A 23144-nucleotide genomic window follows, 5' to 3' on the forward strand; every position below is an offset into this window, starting at 1 on the left:
GCTTTCGTCTGGTGGAGCCCATGGCACATCGTAATCGGATCATACGGCTGAACAATCAGATTACCAACGATATAGCCATGGTCATTAATGGCATGTCGGGGAAATATCCGCTCGTTTGGCGATATCGCCAAACAAGCGGATCTTTGAGTCTATGGCCACCTTAAGGCATTGTATCTTAAGCTCTGTTAATACCTATAATACTAGTTGCTACTACTCTAGCTCTGATGTTTATGATTGGAGCTGTTAAGTTGTATAAGAATACATTTTGACTGGGGAAGTAATATCTCTAATGTATCTGTCTCAAATATGATTACTCTTATCATGGGACAACTATTGGTTTACAGCCTTTTAAGTAGGAGATTAATGAGAATGCGAGTTCTTTCCACTTTGTATGGTTGGTGCACATCTTGTGGCATGAATTATTAGTGTTGGTTGGTTAATGTGCCTGCCTTGTAAATGAGGGATTCAGAGTTGGCATTGTCTTGATGATAGATAGATAGATAGATAGATAGAGATATCCCATACTGCATGAGGATCGCTAAGTGATATTTGGACTTAACTGTGCTTTCATTTTTCATCCACAATAATTAGGTTATTTGCTTGAGTAACCGTATGGTAGGTAACTAATCCAACTGCAACAGGGCAGGAAAGACATTACCTGTGTTGCTGGTTACCTGCCAATGTTTCTTACTCTACAGGCAGATTCATATGTTTTTGTGTGTCTGTATATATTACTTTATAAAGCGCTACTTATATACGGAGCACTGTACAACTTGACATTGTAGAAAAGTACACACAGGAGGATGAGCACAGTCATGAGCTATAGATAAACATATCATGTATAAACATGGGGGCGACTTTAATCAGGTTAAATTTCAAGGCATAGAGAGTGTTAAATTAGGACCAAGGGGAGGAGATATCAAAAGGATTATTGATCAAAGAGAAGTATATTGGATATTTAGTTTGAAAACACGGCACCTATATGGTCTTAATAATGATTGGGAAGTAACTTGTTTCTTTTAATTACATATACATATACTTCATTGTACTTAAATCATGTTTATCATGTTCTAAAAGTGTCAGATAATTTATTATATGCACCAAAGTGCTATCGATATTTGCAGAGTTACGTGTGCCCACTGTTAAATGGGAAAACCAGGAAATAGAAAGATTTACATCAAACTGAGCCAATTTTTATTATAATTAACTGTGATACAACACTTGTGATATGGTGCTGTGGCTTAGTTGGTTAAAGCGTCTGTCTTGTAAATAGAAGATCCTGAGTTTGACTCTCAGCTGTGCCTTAAGTTTAATGACATGTCTATATTACTATTATCTTTCTGGTGCTATAAATAATTGTGTAGATGATATCCTATTAATAAGCTATCTTAAGCTCTTTGTAGTTCTAACAACCTATTCTACTTGGTGCAAGTTATTGCATTGTAGGCTGTGGTCAACATATTCCAGATCTTGTTGGATGTGATCTGTCGATCTGACAAACCCTATGATATCTCCTGTGTAGTTAAGTCCTGATTGTGTAAAATCTGTTACTAGTTTTAATTAGGAAATCTAATGACCAAAGTTTCTGAGAAGTGTTTATCAAAGTCCTTACAGACTAAGCAGGTGGATAATGTACAGACACAAATCGAGGGCAAAAGTGTACAAAGGTTTGGCTATTGGCCCTTAAATTCCAGGACTGGACCAGATAAAGTTATAGTGTTCCTGAAGGTACAATCTGAATTTCCTGGAGTTATTCAGGGATATTGTAGCGTAAGCATTTCCAAGTGCATTCTGCCAATATTCCTAACCTGCAGATCTGGGCCAAATACTTCATACTTTGGGAATTAATACATTGGACCAGTTGTGTACAAGACGAGGTGGCCGAGTGGTTATGGCGATGAACTGCTAATCCATTGTGCTCTGCACGCGTGGGTTCGAGTCCCATCCTCGTCGCAATGTAATTTTCAAAAATTAGTGCACTCACTAATGTAGTCATCTGTGAGTAAGGCATGGTAACTTAAGCTCTGTTAATACCTATAATACTAGTTGCTACTGTCAAAGTCGAACTACTTCAAAGCCAAAGTCGAACTACTCCAATTCTAGTGTTTATGATTAGAGCTGTTAAGTTGGTATAAGAATACAATTTGAATGGGTAAATAATGTATCTTTCTCAAATATGATTACTCTTATCATGGGACAACTATTGGTTTACAGCCTTTTAAGTAGGAGATTAATGAGAATGCAAGTTCTTTCCACTTTGTATGGTTGGTGCACATCTTGTGGCATGAATTATTAGTGCTGTGGCTTGGTTGGTTAATGTGCCTGCCTTGTAAATGAGGGATTCTGAGTTGGTATTGTCTTGAGGATAGATAGATAAATCCCATGTTGCAGGAGGTGATGTAACAGAGTGCCAAATGGTTGTATATTGTGACACTTCATATTTTGGTGCTGGATAGGATGGCAAAGCATATAAGACAAGGTGGCCGAGTGGTTAAGACGATGGACTGCTAAACTGTTTTGCTCTCTACTCAATCTTTTCTCCTTGGCTTACATCACCACTGTTCCTCTTCTTGGTGAAATCAAGACAATGATCATGATAATTATGATACAATTTAGGGGAATTGCTTTCCCTTCACCATAGGATCTGGAATACATTGACCATAGCCACTGGCACCAAAGTGCTATCGATATTTGCAGAGTTACGTGTGCCACTGTCATATGAAAAGACCAGGAAATAGAAAGAGTTACATCAAACTGAGCCAAATTTTTATTTTAATTAACTGTGATATGGTAAAATATTGGTTCGATCATCTGGCGCTGTGGCTTAGTTGGTTAAAGCGCCTGTCTCGTAAACAGGAGATCCTGAGTTCGACTCTCAGCAGTGCCTAAGGTTTAATAAAATGTCCATAACTTTTCTGGTGCTATTAACTAATTGTGTAGGTGATATCCTATTAGTAAGATATCTCCAGCTCTTTGTAGTTCTTCTCCCTATTTTACTTGGTGCAAGTTGCTGCAATGTAGTCTGGGGTCAACATATTCCAGATCAGACATAAAAAATACTGAAGTGTCCAAAAACGCACTGCCCACTCGGTTCAAGATAATAGTGCAACTTTCCTCATACAGGTCACTACTTTATTGATATTTATACTTTTAGTAAAAGAGAAATGAGGAGAGCACTCAATAAGCATAAAAATGCTGTGGTTACTTGTTTCATGCCGACCACCAGTACACGACATATTTCGGGCTTATGTGCCCTTTATCAAGTGTAACATACAATCAGAACGTGCAGGGTTTTAAACACTCCCCTACCATCCCCCACCATTGTTGATGTGAGTAATTGGATCCAAACAAACAGGAGGTGTGTGTTATAATATCTTTTATACTTGTGTATCATTCTGTGTATTTTCCTTGTAGTTTCTGATATACCCCTTATGTTCCTGTATATTTTTGACCTCTCTCTTGGTCTGTCCCACATAGCCCATGCCACAAGGGAATTTAAGTAGATATACGACAAACATTGAATTACAAGTGGCATAGCTTTTAATGTTAATGTCGTGCCCTTTGGTAGAGTGATTATTTTTGTCACCTTTGTTTATAGAGGAGCAGCAGTTACATTCTAGACAGGGGTGTGTACCATATACTGGTTTTCCTTTAAACTTTTTAGTCTTGCCTCTTGTGTCTGAGGGACAAATCATGTCCCTTAAAGTCCTGCCTCTTTATAGCAAAATAAAGGTGGATGTGAAAAAGGTGTCCATATTGGATATGGGGCCAATATTTCTTAAAGTGATACTGTCATAGGAAAAACATTTTTTATTTCAAAATAAATCAGTTAATGGTGCTGCTCCAGCAGAATTCTGCACTGAAATCCATTTCTCAAAAGAGCAAACAGATTATATTATATTCAATTTTGAAATCTGACATGGGGCTAGACTTATTGTCAATTTCCCAGCTGCCCCAAGTCATGTGACTTGTGCTCTGATAAACTTCAATCACTCTTTACTGCTGTACTGCAAGTTGGAGTGATATCACCCCTCTCCCTTTTCCCCCCCCCAGCAGCCAAACAAAAGAACAATGGGAAGGTAACCAGATAGCAGCTCCCTAACACAAGATAACAGCTGCCTGGTAGATCTATGAACAGCACTCAATAGTAAAAACATATGTCCCACTGAGACACATTCAGTTACATTGAGAAGGAGAAACAACAGCCTGCCAGAAAGCATTTCTCTCCTAAAGTGCAGGCACAAGTCACATGACCAGGGGCAGCTGGGAAATTGACAAAACGTCTAGCCCCATGTCAGATTTCAAAATTGAATATAAAAAAATCAGTTTGCTCTTTTGAGAAATGGATTTTGAAAAAAAACATGTTTTCCCATGACAGTATCCCTTTAATGACAGTTTCGGTCATATCACTATGTTAATTGAATGTAGACACAAAGGATATTCTTTGTTCTGTTACATTTTTTGATGAATTTTTTGGTCTTTTAGCCAATAAATTCTCTCTTGTGAGAGTTTCTACTTCTTTTATTGCATTATTTAATACATTGTATTTATATCCCTTTCCAACAAACCATTCAGTAAGGCAGGTTTTTGCCTTTGTGTAACTCTCTGGGCTGGAACAAATTCCCTTAGCTCTCATATACTGCCCTTTCGGTATGGCTTGTTTTACCTTGGAGTTGCGGAAGCTTTTGGAATGTAACACATTGTTTTTGTCTACAGACTTGCGGTATAGACTAGTACACACTTTACTTTCATTTATGCTAATTTTGACATCAAGGAAATTCATTTCAGAATGGGAACACTCATAGGTGAATTTTATGGTTCAAATTTGCATCCTTCATCATATACCAGATCAGACTTGTTCAATGTGATCTGTGGATCTAAAACACAGTAAGTAGGAAATCTAATGACCAAAGTTTCTGAGAAGTGTTTATCAAAGTCCTTACAGACTAAGCAGGTGGATAATGTACAGACACAAATCAAGGGCAAAAGTGTACAAAGGTTTGGATATTGGCCCTTAAGTGTCAGGTCTGGACCAGATAAAGTTATAGTGTTCCTGAAGATACAATCTGAATTTCCTGGAGTTATTCAGGGATATTGTAGCGTAAGCATTTCCAAGTGCATTCTGCCAGTATTCCTAACCTGCAGATCTGGGCCAAACACTTCATACTTTGGGAATTAATACATGACATTTTATGTATACAAGACGAGGTGGCCGAGTGGTTAAGGCGATGGACTGCTAATCCATTGTGCTCTGCACGCGTGGGTTCGAATCCCATCCTCGTCGCGATAAACTTTTCAAAAAAATTAGGGCACCTTTAATTGAGTTAAGCTGGCCATAGGTGTTGAGATTTTTAAAATGTCCGATCCTCATCATGAGACCACCATTTTCTCGGAATGATCGTACTATCGTACAAATTGACCATCAACTGAAAAGACCAATTTGCCAGGAAAACAAATGGAGCTGCCTGCTTGGCCCTGCAAACATAAATAGATTGCACTGGGACTGACAAAGATTTTTTGACCTGGCCGATCAATTTCCTGACAGATGTTGGCCGAAAAATCGTAAGATGTACGATCGTTCGAATCCCACTAACCGCACGATAATTTCTAAGGATTGGTCGGACTTCCCTAAAATCGGTCGTTCAGCAAGAAGAATCATCGCGTCTATGGGGAGCTTAAGGCAAGGTATCTAAGTAAGTAGGAAATCTAATAACCAATGTTTCTGAGAAGTATTTATCAAAGCATCTTGAACAGCTTGAGAAGTGTTAGCAAATTATTTTATTTAAAAAACTTGCTTAGTCAGTTAGTGCTGTGGCTTAGTTGGTTAAAGAGCCTGTCTAGTAAACAGGAGATCCTGAGTTCAAATATCAGCCGTGCCTCTTTTTTTTCACATGTCCATTTTATAAATACCACGTGCCATACATAGGCCGACCTGGCTGCAGTGCCAAATGGTTGGTTATTAAAATGAATTAAGCATTTCCCAGTGCATTCTTGAAAATATGGGCCAAACACTTCATATTTTGGTACGGGATAGGATGGTAAAAACATTCATAAGACAAGGTGGCCGAGTGGTTAAGACGATGGACTGCTAAACCATTTTGCTCTCTACTCAATCTTTTCTCCTTGGCTTACATTACCACATTTCCTCTTCTTGGTGAAATCAAGACAATGATCATGACAATGATGATACAATTCAGGGGAATTGCTTTCCCTTCATCACCATAGGATCTGGAATACATTGACCGTAGCCACTTGCACCAAAGTGCAGTTAATTAACTGTGGTAAAAAACATTCATTAGCAGCTGGTTCTGTGGCTTACAAGAGGAGGTTAAGGCGAAGGACTGCTAAACCATTGTGCTCTGCACGTGTGGGTTTGAATTCCATCCTTGTTGCAATGTAATTTTCATAAATTAGTGCACTCACTAATGTAGTATCATCTGTGAGTAAGGGTGGCCATAGACACACAGAATCCTCGATTTGTACAATTTTCGGATCGTGTGTGGGGAGCGCCGACAGCTTTCGTCTGGTGGAGCCCATGGCACATCGTAATCAGATCATACGGCTGAACAATCAGATTACCCACGATATAGCCATGCTCATTAATGGCATGTCGGGGAAATATCCGCTCGTTTGGTGATATCGCCAAACAAGCAGATCTTTGAGTCTATGGCCACCTTAAGGCATTGTATCTTAAGCTCTGTTAATACCTATAATACTAGTTGCTACTGCCAAAGTCGAACTACTCTAGGTCTGGTGTTTATGATTGGAGCTGTTAAGTTGGTATAAGAATACATTTTGAATGGGGAAGTAATATCTCTAATGTATCTGTCTCAAATATGATTACTCTTATCATGGAACAACTAATTACCTGTGATATGGCAGCTGTGATGTGGCGCTGTGGCTTAGTTGGTTAAAGCGTCTGTCTCGTAAACAGTAGATCCTGAGTTCAACTCTCAGCAGTGCCTACAGTCAACAAATTTTGTTAGATGTGATCTCACAAACCCTATGATATCTCCTGTGTAGTTAAGTCCTGATTGTGTAAAATATGTGACTAGTTTTAAGTAGGAAATCTAAAGACCAATGTTTCTGAGAAGTGTTTATCAAAGTCCTTACAGACTAAGCAGGTGGATAATGTACAGACACAAATCGAGGGCAAAAGTGTACAAAGGTTTGGATATTGGCCCTTAAATGCCAGGAGTGGACCAGATAAAGTTATAGTGTTCCTGAAGGTACAATCTGAATTTCCTGGAGTTATTCAGGGATATTGTAGCGTAAGCATTTCTAAGTGCATTCTGCCAGTATTCCTAACCTGCAGATCTGGGCCAAACACTTCATACTTTGGGAATGGATAGATTGGATCAGTTGCATACCAGACGAGGTGGCCGAGTGGTTAAGGCGATGGACTGCTAATCCATTGTGCTCTGCACGCATGGGTTCGAATCCCATCCTCGTCGCAATGTACTTTTCAAAAACTAGTGCACTCACTAATGTAGTGTCATCTGTGAGTAAGGCATGGTAACTTAAGCTCTGTTAATACCTATAATACTAGTTGCTACTGCCAAAGTCGAACTACTCCAAGTCTGGTGTTTATTATTGAGCTGTTAAGTTGGTATAAGAATACAATTTGAATGCGTAAATAATATCTCTAATGTATCTGTCTCAAATATGATTACTCTTATCATGGGACAACTATTGGTTTACAGCCTTTTAAGTAGGAGATTAATGAGAATGCGAGTTCTTTCCACTTTGTATGATGGTGCACATTTTGTGGCATGAATTATTAGTGTTGTGGCTTGGTTGGTTAATGTGCCTGCCTCGTAAATGAGGGAATCTGAGTTGGTATTGATCATGACAATGATGATATAATTCAGGGGAATTGCTTTCCCTTCATCACCATAGGATCTGGAATACATTGACCGTAGCCACTGGCACCAAAGTACTATCGATATTTGCAGAGCTACGTGTGCCACTGTTAAATGGGAAAACCAGGAAATAGAAAGATTTACATCAAACTGAGCCAAATTTTATTTTAATTACCTGTGATATGGCAACTATGATTTGGCGCTGTGGCTTAGTTGGTTAAAGCGTCTGTCTCGTAAACAAAAGATCCTGAGTTCAACTCTCAGCAGTGCCTACAGTCAACAAATTTTGTTAGATGTGATCTCACAAACCCTATGATATCTCCTGTGTAGTTAAGTCCTGATTGTGTAAAATATGTGACTAGTTTTAAGTAGGAAATCTAAAGACCAATGTTTCTGAGAAGTGTTTATCAAAGTCCTTACAGACTAAGCAGGTGGATAATGTACAGACACAAATCGAGGGCAAAAGTGTACAAAGGTTTGGATATTGGCCCTTAAATGCCAGGAGTGGACCAGATAAAGTTATAGTGTTCCTGAAGGTACAATCTGAATTTCCTGGAGTTATTCAGGGATATTGTAGCGTAAGCATTTCCAAGTGCATTCTGCCAGTATTCCTAACCTGCAGATCTGGGCCAAACACTTCATACTTTGGAAATTAATACATGGCATTTTATGTATACAAGACGAGGTGGCTGAGTGGTTAAGGCGATGGACTGCTAATCCATTGTGCTCTGCACGCATGGGTTTGAATCCCATCCTCGTCGCGATGAACTTTTCAAAAAAACTTAGGGCACCTTTAATTGAGCTAAGCTGCCCATAGATGTTGAGATTTTTAAAAGGTCCGATCCTCATCGTGAGACCACCATTTTCTCGGAATGATCGTACTATTGTACAAATTGACCATCAACTAAAAAGACCAATTTGCCAGGAAAACAAATGGAGCTGCCTGCTAGGCCCTGCAAACATAGATAGATTGCACTGGGACTGACAAAGATTTTTTGACCTGGCAGATCAATTTCCTGACAGATGTCAGCCGAAAAATCGATTGGTCGGACTTCCCTAAAATCGGTCGTTCAGCAAGAAGAAACATTGCGTCTATGGGGAGCTTAAGGCAAAGTATCTAAGTAAGTAGGAAATCTAATAACCAATGTTTCTGAGAAGTGTTTATCAAAGCATCTTGAACAGCTTGAGAAATGTTAGAAAATTATTTTATTTAAAGATCTTGTTTAGTCAGTTGGTGCTGTGGCTTAGTTGGTTAAAGCGCCTGTCTAGTAAACAGGAGATCCTGAGTTCGAATATCAGCAGTGCCTTTGATGTTTTTTTATAATTGCCATATTGAGGGAAAAAGTGTACAAAGGTTTGGATATTGGTCCTTAAATTCCAGGAATAGACCAGATAAAGGTATAGGCTTCCTGAAGGTACAATCTGAATTTCCTGGAGTTATTCAGGGATATTGTAGCGTAAGCATTTCCAAGTGCATTCTGCCAGTATTCCTAACCTGCAGATCTGGGCCAAACACTTCATACTTTGGGAATGGTACATGAGCACCGATGTTTATAAGATGAGGTGGACGAGTGGTTCAGGTGAAAGACTCCTAATCCGTTGTACTCTGCACACGTGGGTTGAAATCCCATTCTTGTCAGGATGTAATTTTCAAAAAATTTGTGCAAGACTAATGGAGTGAGTAAGGCAAAATATCATAATCTCTGTTAATACCTTTAATACTAGTTGCTACCATCTAAGTCAAACTATTCCAGGTTTTGTGGTTATGATTGATGCTTTAAAGTTTGTATAAGAATACAATTTGGATGGGGATAAATTTCTAATGTATCTGTCTTAAATATAAGTATTCGTCACAGGACAACTATTGGTTCATAGCCTTTTAAGTAGGAGATTAATGTGAGTTCTTTCCACTTTGTATGGTTGGTGCACATCTTGTGACATGTATTATTAGTGCTGTGACTTGAGGTCCCTGTCATTTAATAAAATGATATTAAATCATTACTGTTCTCAATTTATTCTCTTAAGGACTAAACTTAGAAGCTCTAAGAATCATCCTGTGTGGCTTAATACAGAAGTAAAGAAGTTAATGGGAAAGAAGAGAAAGGCATTTAAAAACTACAAATCTGTAAGGACAGAAGCTGCATTTAATGAATATAAACACTGTAATAAATGTTGTAAATCAGCAATCCGGAAGGCTAAGAAAAGAAATGAAGAGTTAATTGCAGTGGAGGTGAAAACTAACCCTAAATTTTTTTTTAAATATATTAATAGTAAAAAGATGCAGGTTGAGAGTGTTGCTCCATTAAATAATGGTACCAGTATGGTTGTAACAGATACAGAAAAGGCAAATGTGCTAAATCAGTTCTTTTCTTCATTGTATACAATAGAGGAGTCTGGGTTCACAGGCTCACTTATTAACTGCACGAATGGTTCAGCTCAATCTAGTCAGTGGCTGACTCAGGATATGATTCAAAAAGCCTTAATACAAATTAATGTAAACAAGGCTCCAGGGCCTGATGGCATACACCCCCGGGTTCTAAGAGAGCTTAGTTCAGTTTTAGACCAGCCCTTATTTCTGATTTTCATCTGGTATGGTGCCTATGGATTGGGAAAAGCTGATGTTATTCCAATATTTAAAAAGGGATTACGATCTCAGCCTGGCAATTATAGGCCAGTAAACTTGACATCTGTGGTGGGCAAATTATTTGAAGGCTTGTTAAGGGATCACATTCAAAATGTTGTCCTAATGAATGGCCTTATGAGCAACAATCAGCATGGCTTTATGAAGGATAGGTCATGTCAGATGAATTTGATTGCATTTTATGATGTGGTAAGTAAGATTCTGGACAGTGGGGGGGCAGTAGATGTGATCTATTTGGATTTTGCCAAAGCGTTTGATACTGTGCCCCACAAACGACTGCTTTCTAAACTAAGGTCTGTTGGGCTTAATGAAGTCGTTTGCATGTGGATAGGAAACTGGCTACAGGATCGGGTACAGAGGGTGGTTGTTAATGGGACATTCTCTACTTGGAGTAAGGTTCTTAGTGGGGTCCCCCAGGGCTCGGTATTGGGTCCACTTTTATTTAACTTGTTCATTAATGACTTAGGGGAGGGGGTTGTAAGTAATGTATCAGTGTTTGCAGATGACACAAAATTATCAGCCCAATTAATTCCATCCAGGATGTGGCACTTGCAACATGATCTTGACAAACTGGCAATCTGGGCAGCTAAGTGGCAAATGAGATTTAATGTTGATAAATGTAAAGTCATGCACCTGGGATGTAAAAATATCCACTTATACACTTAATGGGACTGCACTAGGCAAATCCATTATGGAAAAGGACCTTGGAGTCCTTGTAGATGATAAACTTGTCTGTAGCAAGCAATGCCAGTCAGCAGCATCAAGGGCAAATAAGGTCTTGAGCTGTATTAAAAGGGACATAGAGTCAAGGGAGGAGGGGGTCATTCTTCCACTGTATAGAGCACTTGTAATATGCCGTACAGTTTTGGTCTCCATCACTCAAACAGGACATTATTGTATTAGAGAGGGGACAGAGAAGGGCAACTAAGCTGGTAAAAGGTATTGAAAATCTTAGCTATGAGGAAAGACTGGCCAAATTGGGGATGTTTACGCTGGAGAAGAGGCGCTTAAGGGGTGATATGATGACTATGTATAAATATATGAGGGGATCATATAATAATGCTTTATTTACCAGTAGGTCTTTCCAGTTGACACGAGGTCACCCATTCCGATTAGAAGAAAAGAGGTTCCGCCTAAATATTTGGAAGGGGTTTTATACAGTGAGAGCTTTGAAGATGTGGAATTCTCTCCCTGAATCAGTTGTACAGGCTGATACATTAGATAGCTTTAAGAAGGGGTTGGATAGCTTTTTAGTAAGTAAGGAAATACAGGGTTATGGGAAATAGCTCATAGTCCAAGTTGATCCAGGGACTGGTCCGATTGCCATTTTGGAGTCAGGAAGGAATTTTTCCCACTCTAAGGCAAATTGGAGAGGCTTCAGATGGGTTTTTTGCCTTCCTCTGGATCAACTAGCAGATAGGTAGTTAATACAAAAAAAAGGTTGAACTCGATGAACATGTGTCTTTTTTCAACCTTACTTACTATGTTACTATATTACTATGTTACTATGTTACTATGACTTGGTAGATTCAAGTTCCTGCCTTGTAAATGAGGGATTCTGAGTTGGTAGAATCTTAATGATAGATAGATAAATCCCATGCTGCATGAGGTGATGTAACAGTGTGCCAAATGGTTGTATATTGTGACATTAGCACCCAGTGCATTCTCCCAGTCTCCCAATCCCAAACAGGCCAAAGTGAGCTACAGTTTCTCTCTTTTCTACATCCGCTGATATTCCATCAATGTCCTGACAATTTTCCAACACTGGTAAACACAAGTGTGAGATGAGCTGTGTGTGTGTGTAGTCCATTGTCAGAGAATACTACTGCACACCTTTTTAATATCCAGACAAAAAGAATATTTTAGGCAGATATAGTATAGGGGTTATTATATAACTTTCTGAATTAATCATACATTTTAGGTTTAGGTTTAAATTCTGTACATATGATATACTTTAGCTATGGCAAAGATAAGGAGGCTGTTTGTTTTGTTCTACATATATTGCTGGATAAACAGTCTATAGCAAACACAGGCATGGTTACCCAGCAAATCTCCTTAAGATTGAACAAACAGACAGCAGAAAAACATAAAACTCACACACAACTTATTTGAGTCAAAGAATAAAACTTGGCTGGGGAAGTACAAAGCTCTTTTTAACCTGTTAGAAGGATCGGCTTTTGGGGTTGTTGGTCTTCTAAGAATTTGGCACAAAAGAAGAGCCTCAACCTTGTTTCAGTAGCTTGAACCTGTGAACCGGTGTCGAAATATGTGGATCCCACCCTCAGTGCAGTAACTATTGTCTGATTAAGGTTTCTCAAATGCTTTGCTTTCTATAGTAGGAGATCTAATGGCCAATGTTTTTGAAAAATGATTTCTCAAAGTAAGAAAATTGATGGCAAATCTTCTAATTAAAAGTAGGGAGGGGTGTATGTATGGATGCTGGGTTTTCATTTGGAGGGGTTGAACTTGATGGACTTTGTCTTTTTTCAACCCAATTTAACTATGTAACTATGTAACACGGGGGTAGATTAATTTTTAAAGAGTTAGTGAAAGCAGCATGCTGAAGCAGGTGTTGGCGCTGTGGCTTAGTTGGTTAACGCGCCTGTCTAGTAAACAGGAGATCCTGAGTTCAAATCTCAGCAGTGCCTTCTTTTCACATGTCCATTTTATAAATACCACGTGCCATAGGCCAACGTGGCTCCAGTGCCAAATGGTTAGTTATTAAAATGAATTGAGCATTTCCCAGTGCATTCTGAAAAATATGGGCCAAACATTTCATATTTTGTTACTGGATAGGATGGCAAAAACATTAATAAGACAAGGTGGCCGAGTGGTTAAGACGATGGACTGCTAAACCATTTTGCGCTCTACTCAATCTTTTCTCCTAGGCTTACATTACCACATTTCCTCTTCTTGGTAAAATCAAGACAATGATCATGACAATGATGATACAATTCAGGGGAATCGCTTTCCCTTCATCACCATAGGATCTGGAATACATTGACCATAGATACTTGCACCAAAGTGCAGTTAATTAACTGTGATATGGTAAAAAACATTCATTAACAGCTGGCGCTGTGGCTTAGTTGGTTAAAGCGTCTGTCTCGTAAACAGGAGATCCTGAGTTCAACTCTCAGCAGTGCCTAAAGTTTAATGACAAGTCTATATTTATTTTCTGGTGCTGGTAATTAATTGTGTAGATGATATCCTATTAGTAAGATATCTCCAACTCTTTGTAGTTCTTCTACCTGGTGCAGGCTGCTGCAATGTAGGCTGGGGTCAACATATTCCAGATCAGACTTGTTGGATGTGATCTGTCGATCTGACAAACCCTATGATATCTCCTGTGTAGTTAAGTCCTGATTGTGTAAAATCTGTGACTAGTTTTAAGTAAGTAGAAAATCTAATGATTAATGTTTCTGAGAAGTGTTTATCAAAGCACCTTGAAAAGCTTGAGAAGTGTTAGCAGATTTTTTCATGTAAAGACAATGCATTGTTACAGTGTATGTCTAGTAAACAGAAGATCCTCAGTGCCTTCACTTTGCAACATATTTCTTTTATAAATGCCATATCCTCTGTTGCTAAGGTGACCAGACAGTTACCTGACAGGCAGACCTAATGGTTCATATTTTTTATTTGTCTGTATATATTACTTATATAAAGCGCTACTTAGATATGAAGCACTGTACAATTTGACATTGTAAAAAAGTACACACAGGGAGGATGAGCATAGTAATATGTATAAATATATGGATATTAAGTGATCATGACAATTATGATACAATTTAGTGGAATTGCTTTCCCTTCATCACCATAGGATCTGGAATACATTGACCATAGCCACTTGCACCAAAGTACTATCGATATTTGCAGAGTTACGTGTGCCACTGTCATATGGAACAACCGGGAAATAGAAAGATTTACTTCAAACTGAATTTTTTTTTTAATTAACTTTGATATGATAAAATGCAGCACTTAGCAGGTGTCGCTTTGGCTTAGTTGGTTAAAGTGTCTGTCTTGTAAACAAGAGATCCTGAGTTCAACTCTCCGCAGTGCCTAAAGTTTAATAACAAGTATCTACGTACATATTACTTTATAAAGTGCTACTTCGATACGAAGCACTGTACAATTTTACATTGTAGAAAAGTACACACAGGGAGGATGAGCACAGTCATAAGTATAAATATATGGATATTAAGTGGCAGAAGGTAAGAGACACAGTAGACAAACTAAGAGGGTGGATAATGTACAGACACAAATCGAGGGCAAAAGTGTACAAATATTTGGACATTGGTCCTTAAGTGCCAGGACTGGACCAGATAAAGTTATAGTGTTCCTGAAGGTACAATCTGAATTTCCTGGAGTTATTCAGGGATATTGTGCATGGAATATCAGCGGATACAGAAAAGAGAGAAGCTCTAGTTCACTTTGGCCTGTTTGGGATTGGGAGACTGGGAGAATGCACTGGGTGCTAATGTCACAATATACAACCATTTGGCACTGTTACATAACCTTATGCAGCATGGGATTTATCTATCTATCATCAAGATTCTACCAAGTCAGAATCCCTCATTTACAAGGCAGGAACAATAATCTATTAAGCCATAGCACTAATAATACATGCCACAAGATGTGCATCCTAAAGTGGAAAGAACTCACATGCTCATTAATCTCCGACTTTAAAGTCTATGAACCAATAGTTGTCCCATGATAAGAGTACTCATATTTAAGACAGATACATTAGAGATATTTCCCCATCCAAATTGTATTCTTATACAAACTTAACTCCATTCATAACCACCAGACCTTGAATAGTTTGACTTAGGTCAGTGATCCCCAACCAGTGACTCGTGAGCAGAAGGGATGGACGAATTTTTTCACCTTGTTGCGCGACAATTTCGCCGCTGGCAAATTTTTGGCAAAAAGAAAAAATGGGTCAAATTCACCCATCCCTAGTGAGCGTATGATCTGATACTTTGTATGTTGACACGCTGTTTTTTAACTTGGATTATTAAAGTTTAATGATTTTAACACATCACTCCGAGTGCTCCGTTTTGGATGAACTTCATGGACTTGACCCCGAGGGGGACGGATGTTACGTGCAGCATGGAGGTGAGCGTGTGAGAGAAATGTGATGCTCCCCACACCTGGCTCGTGTTCATCCATAGTGAGCAGCATGTTGCTCTCCAACCCCTTGGATGTTACTTCCAGTAGCCACAAAGAAGGTGCTTATTTTTGAATTCCTGGCTTGGAGGCAAGTTCTGATTGGATAAAAAACAGAGCCTGCTGTCGGCTGCCAGTGCACATTGGGCTATCATATAGCCAATTGCAGCCCTTAGTTGGCACATTCAAGAACTTTTTTCATGGTTGTGTTGCTCCCTAAATGTTTTTACAGTTAAATGTGGCTGACGGCTAAAAAATGGTAGGTGACCTTTGCTGTAGCAAATTGTATTACAGGTATTAACATAGATTAAGCACCTTGCTTTATTCACTCTATTAGTGGAGAGCTAATTTTTTTTGAAGATTGCTTCCCAACAAGGATGGGATTAGAACCCACGCATGCAGAGCACAATGGATTAGCAGTCCATCACCTTAACCTCTCAGCCACCTCATCTTGCATTTGCAAATGCAACATATTCATTCCCAAATATTTATGGGTGAATGTGTTCTGCTACACCACGAATTTCGAAAAATTTGCAAAACGGCGATTTTATAGCCGGTGACAATTCACCGGCGTCTAAATGGGCGTCGGAGTTGGAACCAGCGTGTTTGGCCCAGATCTGCAGGTTAGGAATACTGGCAGAATGTACTTGGAAATGCTTACGCTACAATATCCCTGAATAACTCCAGGAAATTCAGATTGTACCTTCAGGAACACTATAACTTTATCTGGTCCTGTCCTGACACTTAAGGGCCAATATCCAAACCTTTGTACACTTTTGCCCTCGATTTGTGTCTGTACATTATCTAGTTTGTCTACTGTGTCTCTTACCTTCTGCCACTTAATATCCATATATTTATACTTCTTACTATGCTCATCCCCCTGTGTGTACTTTTCTACAATGTCAAATTGTACAGTGCTTCATATCTAAATAGCGCTTTATAAAGTAATATATACATACATGACAATGCATTATCTTTACAACAAAATATCTACTAACACTTCTCAAGCTGTTCAACTTGTATTCTTGCTTTGATACTTCTCAGAAACATTGGCCATTACATTTTCTACTTACTTAAAACTAGTCACATATTTTACACAATCAAGACTTAACTACACAGGAGATATCAAAGGTTGTATCAGATCGACAGATCACATGCAACAAGAACTGGAATATGTTGATCCCAGCCTACATTGCAGCAAATTGTACCAAGTAGAACAGGTAGAAAAACTACAAAGAGGTGGGGATATCTTACTAATAGGATATCATCTACACAATTATTAACAAAGAGAACAAAACGGTTTAGTTTTGCAGAGCAACTGAAAAAATGTGCCTTGCGACTTCAAAAAGAATCCTCTTTTTCAAGATACTATATATGTTTGGAAACATTTATTTTCTAATCACTCCTTCAGCTACACACAAATGCCTTTTATGCCTGCTAAGCTTTTACTTAAACCTTCAGACTTGTTAAAGTCTCCATCCGCTTTACTTTCCAGTAATGAAAACAGTTGTTTTAGTGAAAGATCTAACGGATCAACGGAAAGAACCTTTGGTTGAGTTTATGGATTCCTCCATTAAGATATCAATTGACTCTCTTTCAAAAAACACTTTGCAATGTTTATGATTCATACTCACATGCATTATAAAAAGTCTCCGCCAAATGGAAGTCTATATATAACTATAATAATCTGATTTTAGTGGAGAGTTGGAGGATACAACAATGTAAACAAGCAGATCTAGGCTATGGGAAAATCTTTTTAAAAGATATCTCCACCAGACCTCAGTCGTATTGCCCCAAATGTGAAGAGACTGATGCAATCTTGTTTCACTATTTATGGTCCTGCCCAAAGGCTAGTCTTTTTTGGAGAGAAGTTTATCGGTATTTAAATACTAGTTTGCAATTAAATAGAAATTCATCCCCTTGTTTTGTTCAATTGCATTTAGATAGTAATACACTATTTTCCAAGCCTGAACTGGAATCTATCTCTCAAGAAACTAAGATACGTATTACCTTGATATTGGCTGCATCTAAAACTGGCCATAGACGCAAAGATCTGATTTTTGGAACGTGTGTGGAGACTCCTGTCATTTTTCGTCCGGCGGAGATCATTTGGTCGATCGGACAGGTTAAAAGATTTATGTTGGCTGCCGATAATATCTCTGCATGTATTGCCGATCGTACGATTTTCAGAGGGTGACTGTCACTAGCATTTGTTGGACATAAATTTCATACGATTGCTGTCAGGGGCAGAACATCGGCTGATCTGTTCTTTTCTACTTTATTTGATCTGAATGGTTAGCGGCAGGTCGGGAGATGGGGAAGTCCGAGGATTCGTACGATCGGATCTTTGTGTCTATGAACACAAAAGGGTTTAGCGGTCCATCATCTTAATAACTAAGCCACCTTGTCTTATATATGCTTTTGCCATCCTATCCAGTACCAAAATATGAAGTGTTTGGCCCAGATCTGCATATTTTTCAGAATGCACTGGGAAATGCTTATTTCATTTCAATAACCAACTATTTGGCATTGCAGCCAGATCTGTCAATGCACGGCATGTGGGAGTTATAAAATGGACATGTGAAAGCAAAGGCACTGCTGAGATTTGAACTCAGGATCTCCTGTTTACTAGACAGGCGCTTTAACCAACTAAGCCACAGCACAACCAACTACCTCTATTTAACACCTTCACATACTCTTTAACAAGGAATCCACGGAAGGAACGTCTCAAGTTTTGCAAGCAATATTCTTACTTTCATCAGATCAGTTTTTCAAAAACATTGAAACATTTTCAAAAACATTGGCCATTAGATCTCCTACTATAGAATAAAAAGAGCTTGAGAACCCTTAATCAGACAATAGTTACTGCACTGAGGGTGGAATCCACATATTTCAACACCTGTTCACAGGTTCAAGCTACTCAACCCCAAAACCCATTCCTTCTAACAGGTCAGCATGAGCTTTTTACTTCCCCAGACAAGTTTTATTCTGTGACTCAAATAAGTTGTGTGTGAGTTTTATGTTTTTCTGCTGTCTGTTTGTTCAATCTTAAGGATATTTGCTGGGTAACCATGCCTGTGTTTGCTATCAAACTCCAAGTGCCATCCCACATCGATTTAGATTCTAGCCGGCGGGAATGCAGTTCGGGGAGATTAGTAGCCTGAAGAAGAGGCGATTTGTCACTGGGCAACTAATCTCCCTGAATCTCCATGAGTGTCTCTGCCCTAAAGGTGTATGAGCCATTTCCCATACATGTGATAAGAAGGGACATGGGCAGATAAAATTTTAGTTTTCTTTGGACTTCAGAAAGTAGAAGTTAAAATGGCAAAATTGCTTAAGTGCAACTTGATCCCATGAAAAAACATTTTGGAGAACAAAAAAAGTAAAAAGAAAAATAAGGCATTTGTAAATTTATCAAGTAATGATTTTCAGCTTACTCTGTTGTAAAACTGACATTAAGTGCAATCTTTTTATGAATTTGGGTTACCATTTAAGAATCACCCAAATATCAAAAACCAAAATAAAGTACATCAATTTGAACTTGGTGTAACATTTTTTGACATTTTTTGACATTATTAATGCAATTTTGCTTGGGTAAATAATGTTGAATTCAGAACAATGGAGTTACATTGGCAAAACTGTTACTCGAACTTTATGCTATTAAATTTTTTTAGTGTAGGACAGCTTTCAAAAGACTGTCAATTTGTTGTTCAATTCATTGAAAAATCCTTTTGTGAAACCACCCACTATTGTTATTCAGGCTTAGACAGAAACCGAGCCTTTTTGCCTTCTTAGTCTAAGAATCCTCATCAATATGTCAATGATGTCAACCATTGATACTGCAGCTAAAAAGGAATTTTGGAAAATTTGAAATTAACTTTTTTTTGGAAACAATGCAAGGTGAAAGGAACCATAATTTCTGTGTGATATATGGTGTTCATAGAAACAGTTTATCATTAATTTGCCATATTAAAATATAAATAAATGTCAGAACTTTTCATTTGATGGCCTTAAAAGCATTGTAATTTATATCTCTAATGCGTAGCATATTTGTTATATTTATCAGCCCCAACTGTAGTGAGTACACTCCATAATCTTTCCTTTACTTGTTGTATTTGAAGTTGGACTGGGGGCTGTGGTTTCCAAAACACCAACACCATTGGCCGCCACACATCAAGTGCATGGACCTTGTCTTCTTTGACTGATAGAATGCCTTGTCCATTTAATATAGACATGATGTGCAAGTGAACATGACTTTAAGAAACCAACACAAGTTCATGAAATAAAGGTAGCGACGAGGATGGGATTCGAACCCACACGTGCAGAGCACAATGGATTAGCAGTCCATTGCCTTAACCACTCGGCTATCTCATCACACATGAGAAATGAAATGAAAGACAGCTGTTGGTATGTGGCGGCCAATGATGTCGGTGTTTTGTAACCACAGCCAGGGTGGAGGACTGTGCCCCAGTCCAACTCCAAATACAACAAGTAAAGGAAAGGTTATGGAGTGTATTCACTACATTTGGGTCTGATAAATAATTATTTTTAAAGGACCACAAGGGTACAGGAAATCTTAATTGGGAAAAGCTTCCGTGCACAGAGCTGCAGCGTCCTACTGGCAGCACGCTGAGCTGAAATCAAGTAAGTGAGCATGGTCAGGCCCCCCCTTACACACAAAGCCCTGGCAAGTATGTTTTTTAAAAAATTTGGGGATATCTAGCCATTTATCTGATATTTATTTATATTTTGATATGGCAAATAAATTATAAACTGTTTTATTATCACCATATATCACACAGCAATTTTGGTTCCTTTCACCTTGCATTGCTTAAAAAAAAGTTCATTTCAAATTTTCCAATTTTTCATTGACCTATAAATGGGGATTCTTAGCCTATTGTCACTGCAAAAAGGCTCAGTTTCTGTCTAAGCCTGAATAACAATAGTGGGTGGTTTCACAAATGGGTTTTTACAATGAAATAAATTCAAATAATTTAGAATAAAAAAAATAACTGAACAACAAATTGACAGTCTTTTGAATGCTGTCCTACACTAAAAATTTTTAATGGAATAAAGTTGGCGTAATAATGCCAATGTAACTCCATACTTCTAAATTAAACATTATTAACCCAAGCAAAATTGCATTAATAATGTCAAAAAATGTTACGCTAAGTTCAAATTGATGTATGTTATTTTGACATATTTGGGTGATTTTTAAAAGGTAACCCAAATTCATAAAAAAATTTCACTAATTGTCAGTTTTACAACAGAGTAAACAAAAAATCATTGCATGACAATTTTACAAATGTGACAGTTTTGTTTTTCTTTTTACTTTTTTTTTGTACTCTAAAATATCAACAATTTTTTTAACAAGTTGCACTTCAGCAATTTTGCCATTTTAACTTCATCCTTCTCAATTTCACAAGTCCAAAAAAACATAAAATTGATCCGCCCATGTCCCTTCTTATCACATGATTGGGAAATGGCTGATACACCTTTAGCTCACTTTGGTTCTGATATGCTTGCTTGAGCCATTGGCTTTTAATTGTACATCATAAATGATGACGATTGGTAAAAAATATAAAGGAATGCTATTAATCTATCCTGAAAGATATTAAATCCAACCAATGTTCAGGTTATTAGATAAGTGCTATTGTGGCCTGTGTATGTTCACTTTAGCAGCATGGGATGTTGAGTTTGTCAAATAAATATGTTATGAAAAAGCCTTTTAAACAACTAAACCACAGCATCACCTGATGACAGTCATACACTTCATAGAGGAATTGACTCATACTTCTCATGTTCTGCAAGGCATGCTCAAATTCTTCTCAAAAACATTGGTCATTAGATTTCCTACTTAAATCTTTCCATCCAAACTCTGTCCTTCTCCTCTACTAATGATGGCATGGCCATGAAACCTATTAATTCAGCACTTTACCTGTGAGTTATCTTGAATCATCCACACCATGTTCTCACATCTGAAATATTTCTATCTCCTTACTCCTTATCTCTAGAATTCTATCCCTGAATAACACTACAGGGATACAATAAATTCATGGGGTCCAGTCCTGAAACTTAAGGGCCAATGTTGAAACCTTTGTACACTTTTACCCTCGATTTGTGTCTGTACATTATCCAACCACTTAGTTTGTAAGGTACAGACTAAGGAACAGGGACCTCATTTCTACTGTCTCTTACCTTCTGCCACTTAATATCCATATATTTATACTTATTACTATGCTAATCCTCCCTGTATTTACCTTTCTACAATGTCAAATTGAACAGTGCTTCATATCTAAGTAGCGCTTTATAAAGTAATATATACAGACATACAAAAACATATGAACCATTAGGTCTGCCTGTCAGGTAACTGTCTGGACACCTTAGCAACAGAGGATATGGCATTTATGAAATATTCTATAGGTCAGGAGATAGCCAGGGAGGAGAAATTGAGTGCCACATGATAGGTCGTCGCCCTGTCGCCATTTCAGATGAGGAGCGCTTGCAGAGAATCGGTAAATAATTTCTTAAAACTTTGAGAATTGAAAGTCTAAACTGTGTTGGTGTTTTTTTTTGTTAAAAAGAAACAACATTTTTTAAAAAAAAATATATATATTACCGGTCCTTTAACTACACAGCAGATATTATAGGGTGTGTGTGACCGATAGATCGCATCCAAAAACCTGGAATATGTTGACACCAGCCTACATTGCAGCAACTTGCACCAAGTAGAATAGGTATAAGAACTACAAAGAGCTTGAGATGTCTTACTAATAGGATATCATCTAATCAATTATTAACAGCACCAGAAAAGTACTATAGACATGTCATTAAACATTAGGCACTGCTGAGAGTCGAACTCAGGATCTCTTGTTTACGAGACAGGCGCTTTAACCAACTAAGCCACAGCGCCAGCTGACAAAAACCTTTTTTTTACCATATCACAGTTAATTTAAATAAAATTTTCAGTTTGATGTAAATCTTTCTATTTCCTGGTTTTTCCATTTATTAGTGGGCACACGTAACTCTGCAAATATCGATAGCACTTTGGTGCAAGTGGCTATAGTCAATGTATTCCAGATCCTATGGTGATGAAGGGAAAGCAATTCCTTCAAATTGTATCATTATTGTCATGATCATTGTCTTGATTTCACCAAGAGGAAGAACTGTGGTGATATAAAAAACGGATAAAAGATTGAGTAGAGAGCAAAACGGTTTAGTGCCCGCTAAACTTTTACTTTCGGACTTGTTTATTTATTATTATTAATTACGGTCTTATTTATTATGCTCTGTAACTATTACCTGCCTAGTATTTAATCACTCTGTACTGTTTGTTGTTGAACCAGTCCTGAGATGGAATGTCTGGTAACACAATAGAAATTACTAGCCTACACTAGGTACCACTCACCAAATATACCTGTTGTCACCCTGAGTCTTGTTTTGTTTCTACTGGGACATTTAACCCTTCATCCATTGGT

At 38.1% G+C, this 23144-nt stretch overlaps 12 non-coding genes across 12 annotated transcripts; 10 read left to right on the plus strand and 2 right to left on the minus strand.

Moving 5' to 3' along the window:
• The first annotated feature begins 1230 nt into the window (after positions 1–1230).
• Positions 1231–1304, plus strand: trnat-ugu. Its single transcript has one exon. It is a non-coding gene; the product is annotated as a tRNA-Thr (tRNA).
• A 567-nt stretch (positions 1305–1871) lies between these two features.
• On the plus strand, positions 1872–1953 carry trnas-gcu. Its single transcript has one exon. It is a non-coding gene; the product is annotated as a tRNA-Ser (tRNA).
• Positions 1954–2813: 860 nt separating this feature from the next.
• trnat-cgu lies at positions 2814–2887 on the plus strand. Its single transcript has one exon. It is a non-coding gene; the product is annotated as a tRNA-Thr (tRNA).
• Positions 2888–5202: 2315 nt separating this feature from the next.
• On the plus strand, positions 5203–5284 carry trnas-gcu. The gene has a single exon. It is a non-coding gene; the product is annotated as a tRNA-Ser (tRNA).
• A 1607-nt stretch (positions 5285–6891) lies between these two features.
• Positions 6892–6965, plus strand: trnat-cgu. Its single transcript has one exon. It is a non-coding gene; the product is annotated as a tRNA-Thr (tRNA).
• A 407-nt stretch (positions 6966–7372) lies between these two features.
• Positions 7373–7454, plus strand: trnas-gcu. The gene has a single exon. It is a non-coding gene; the product is annotated as a tRNA-Ser (tRNA).
• Positions 7455–8060: 606 nt separating this feature from the next.
• Positions 8061–8134, plus strand: trnat-cgu. The gene has a single exon. It is a non-coding gene; the product is annotated as a tRNA-Thr (tRNA).
• Positions 8135–8541: 407 nt separating this feature from the next.
• trnas-gcu lies at positions 8542–8623 on the plus strand. The gene has a single exon. It is a non-coding gene; the product is annotated as a tRNA-Ser (tRNA).
• A 4454-nt stretch (positions 8624–13077) lies between these two features.
• Positions 13078–13151, plus strand: trnat-agu. Its single transcript has one exon. It is a non-coding gene; the product is annotated as a tRNA-Thr (tRNA).
• Positions 13152–13574: 423 nt separating this feature from the next.
• trnat-cgu lies at positions 13575–13648 on the plus strand. Its single transcript has one exon. It is a non-coding gene; the product is annotated as a tRNA-Thr (tRNA).
• Positions 13649–19958: 6310 nt separating this feature from the next.
• trnas-gcu lies at positions 19959–20040 on the minus strand. The gene has a single exon. It is a non-coding gene; the product is annotated as a tRNA-Ser (tRNA).
• Positions 20041–22505: 2465 nt separating this feature from the next.
• On the minus strand, positions 22506–22579 carry trnat-cgu. Its single transcript has one exon. It is a non-coding gene; the product is annotated as a tRNA-Thr (tRNA).
• Between the last annotated feature and the right edge of the window lie 565 nt (positions 22580–23144).

The sequence above is a fragment of the Xenopus laevis genome, chromosome 3L (assembly GCF_017654675.1).
Source record: "Xenopus laevis strain J_2021 chromosome 3L, Xenopus_laevis_v10.1, whole genome shotgun sequence".
NCBI classification, from domain to species: Eukaryota; Metazoa; Chordata; class Amphibia; order Anura; family Pipidae; genus Xenopus; species Xenopus laevis.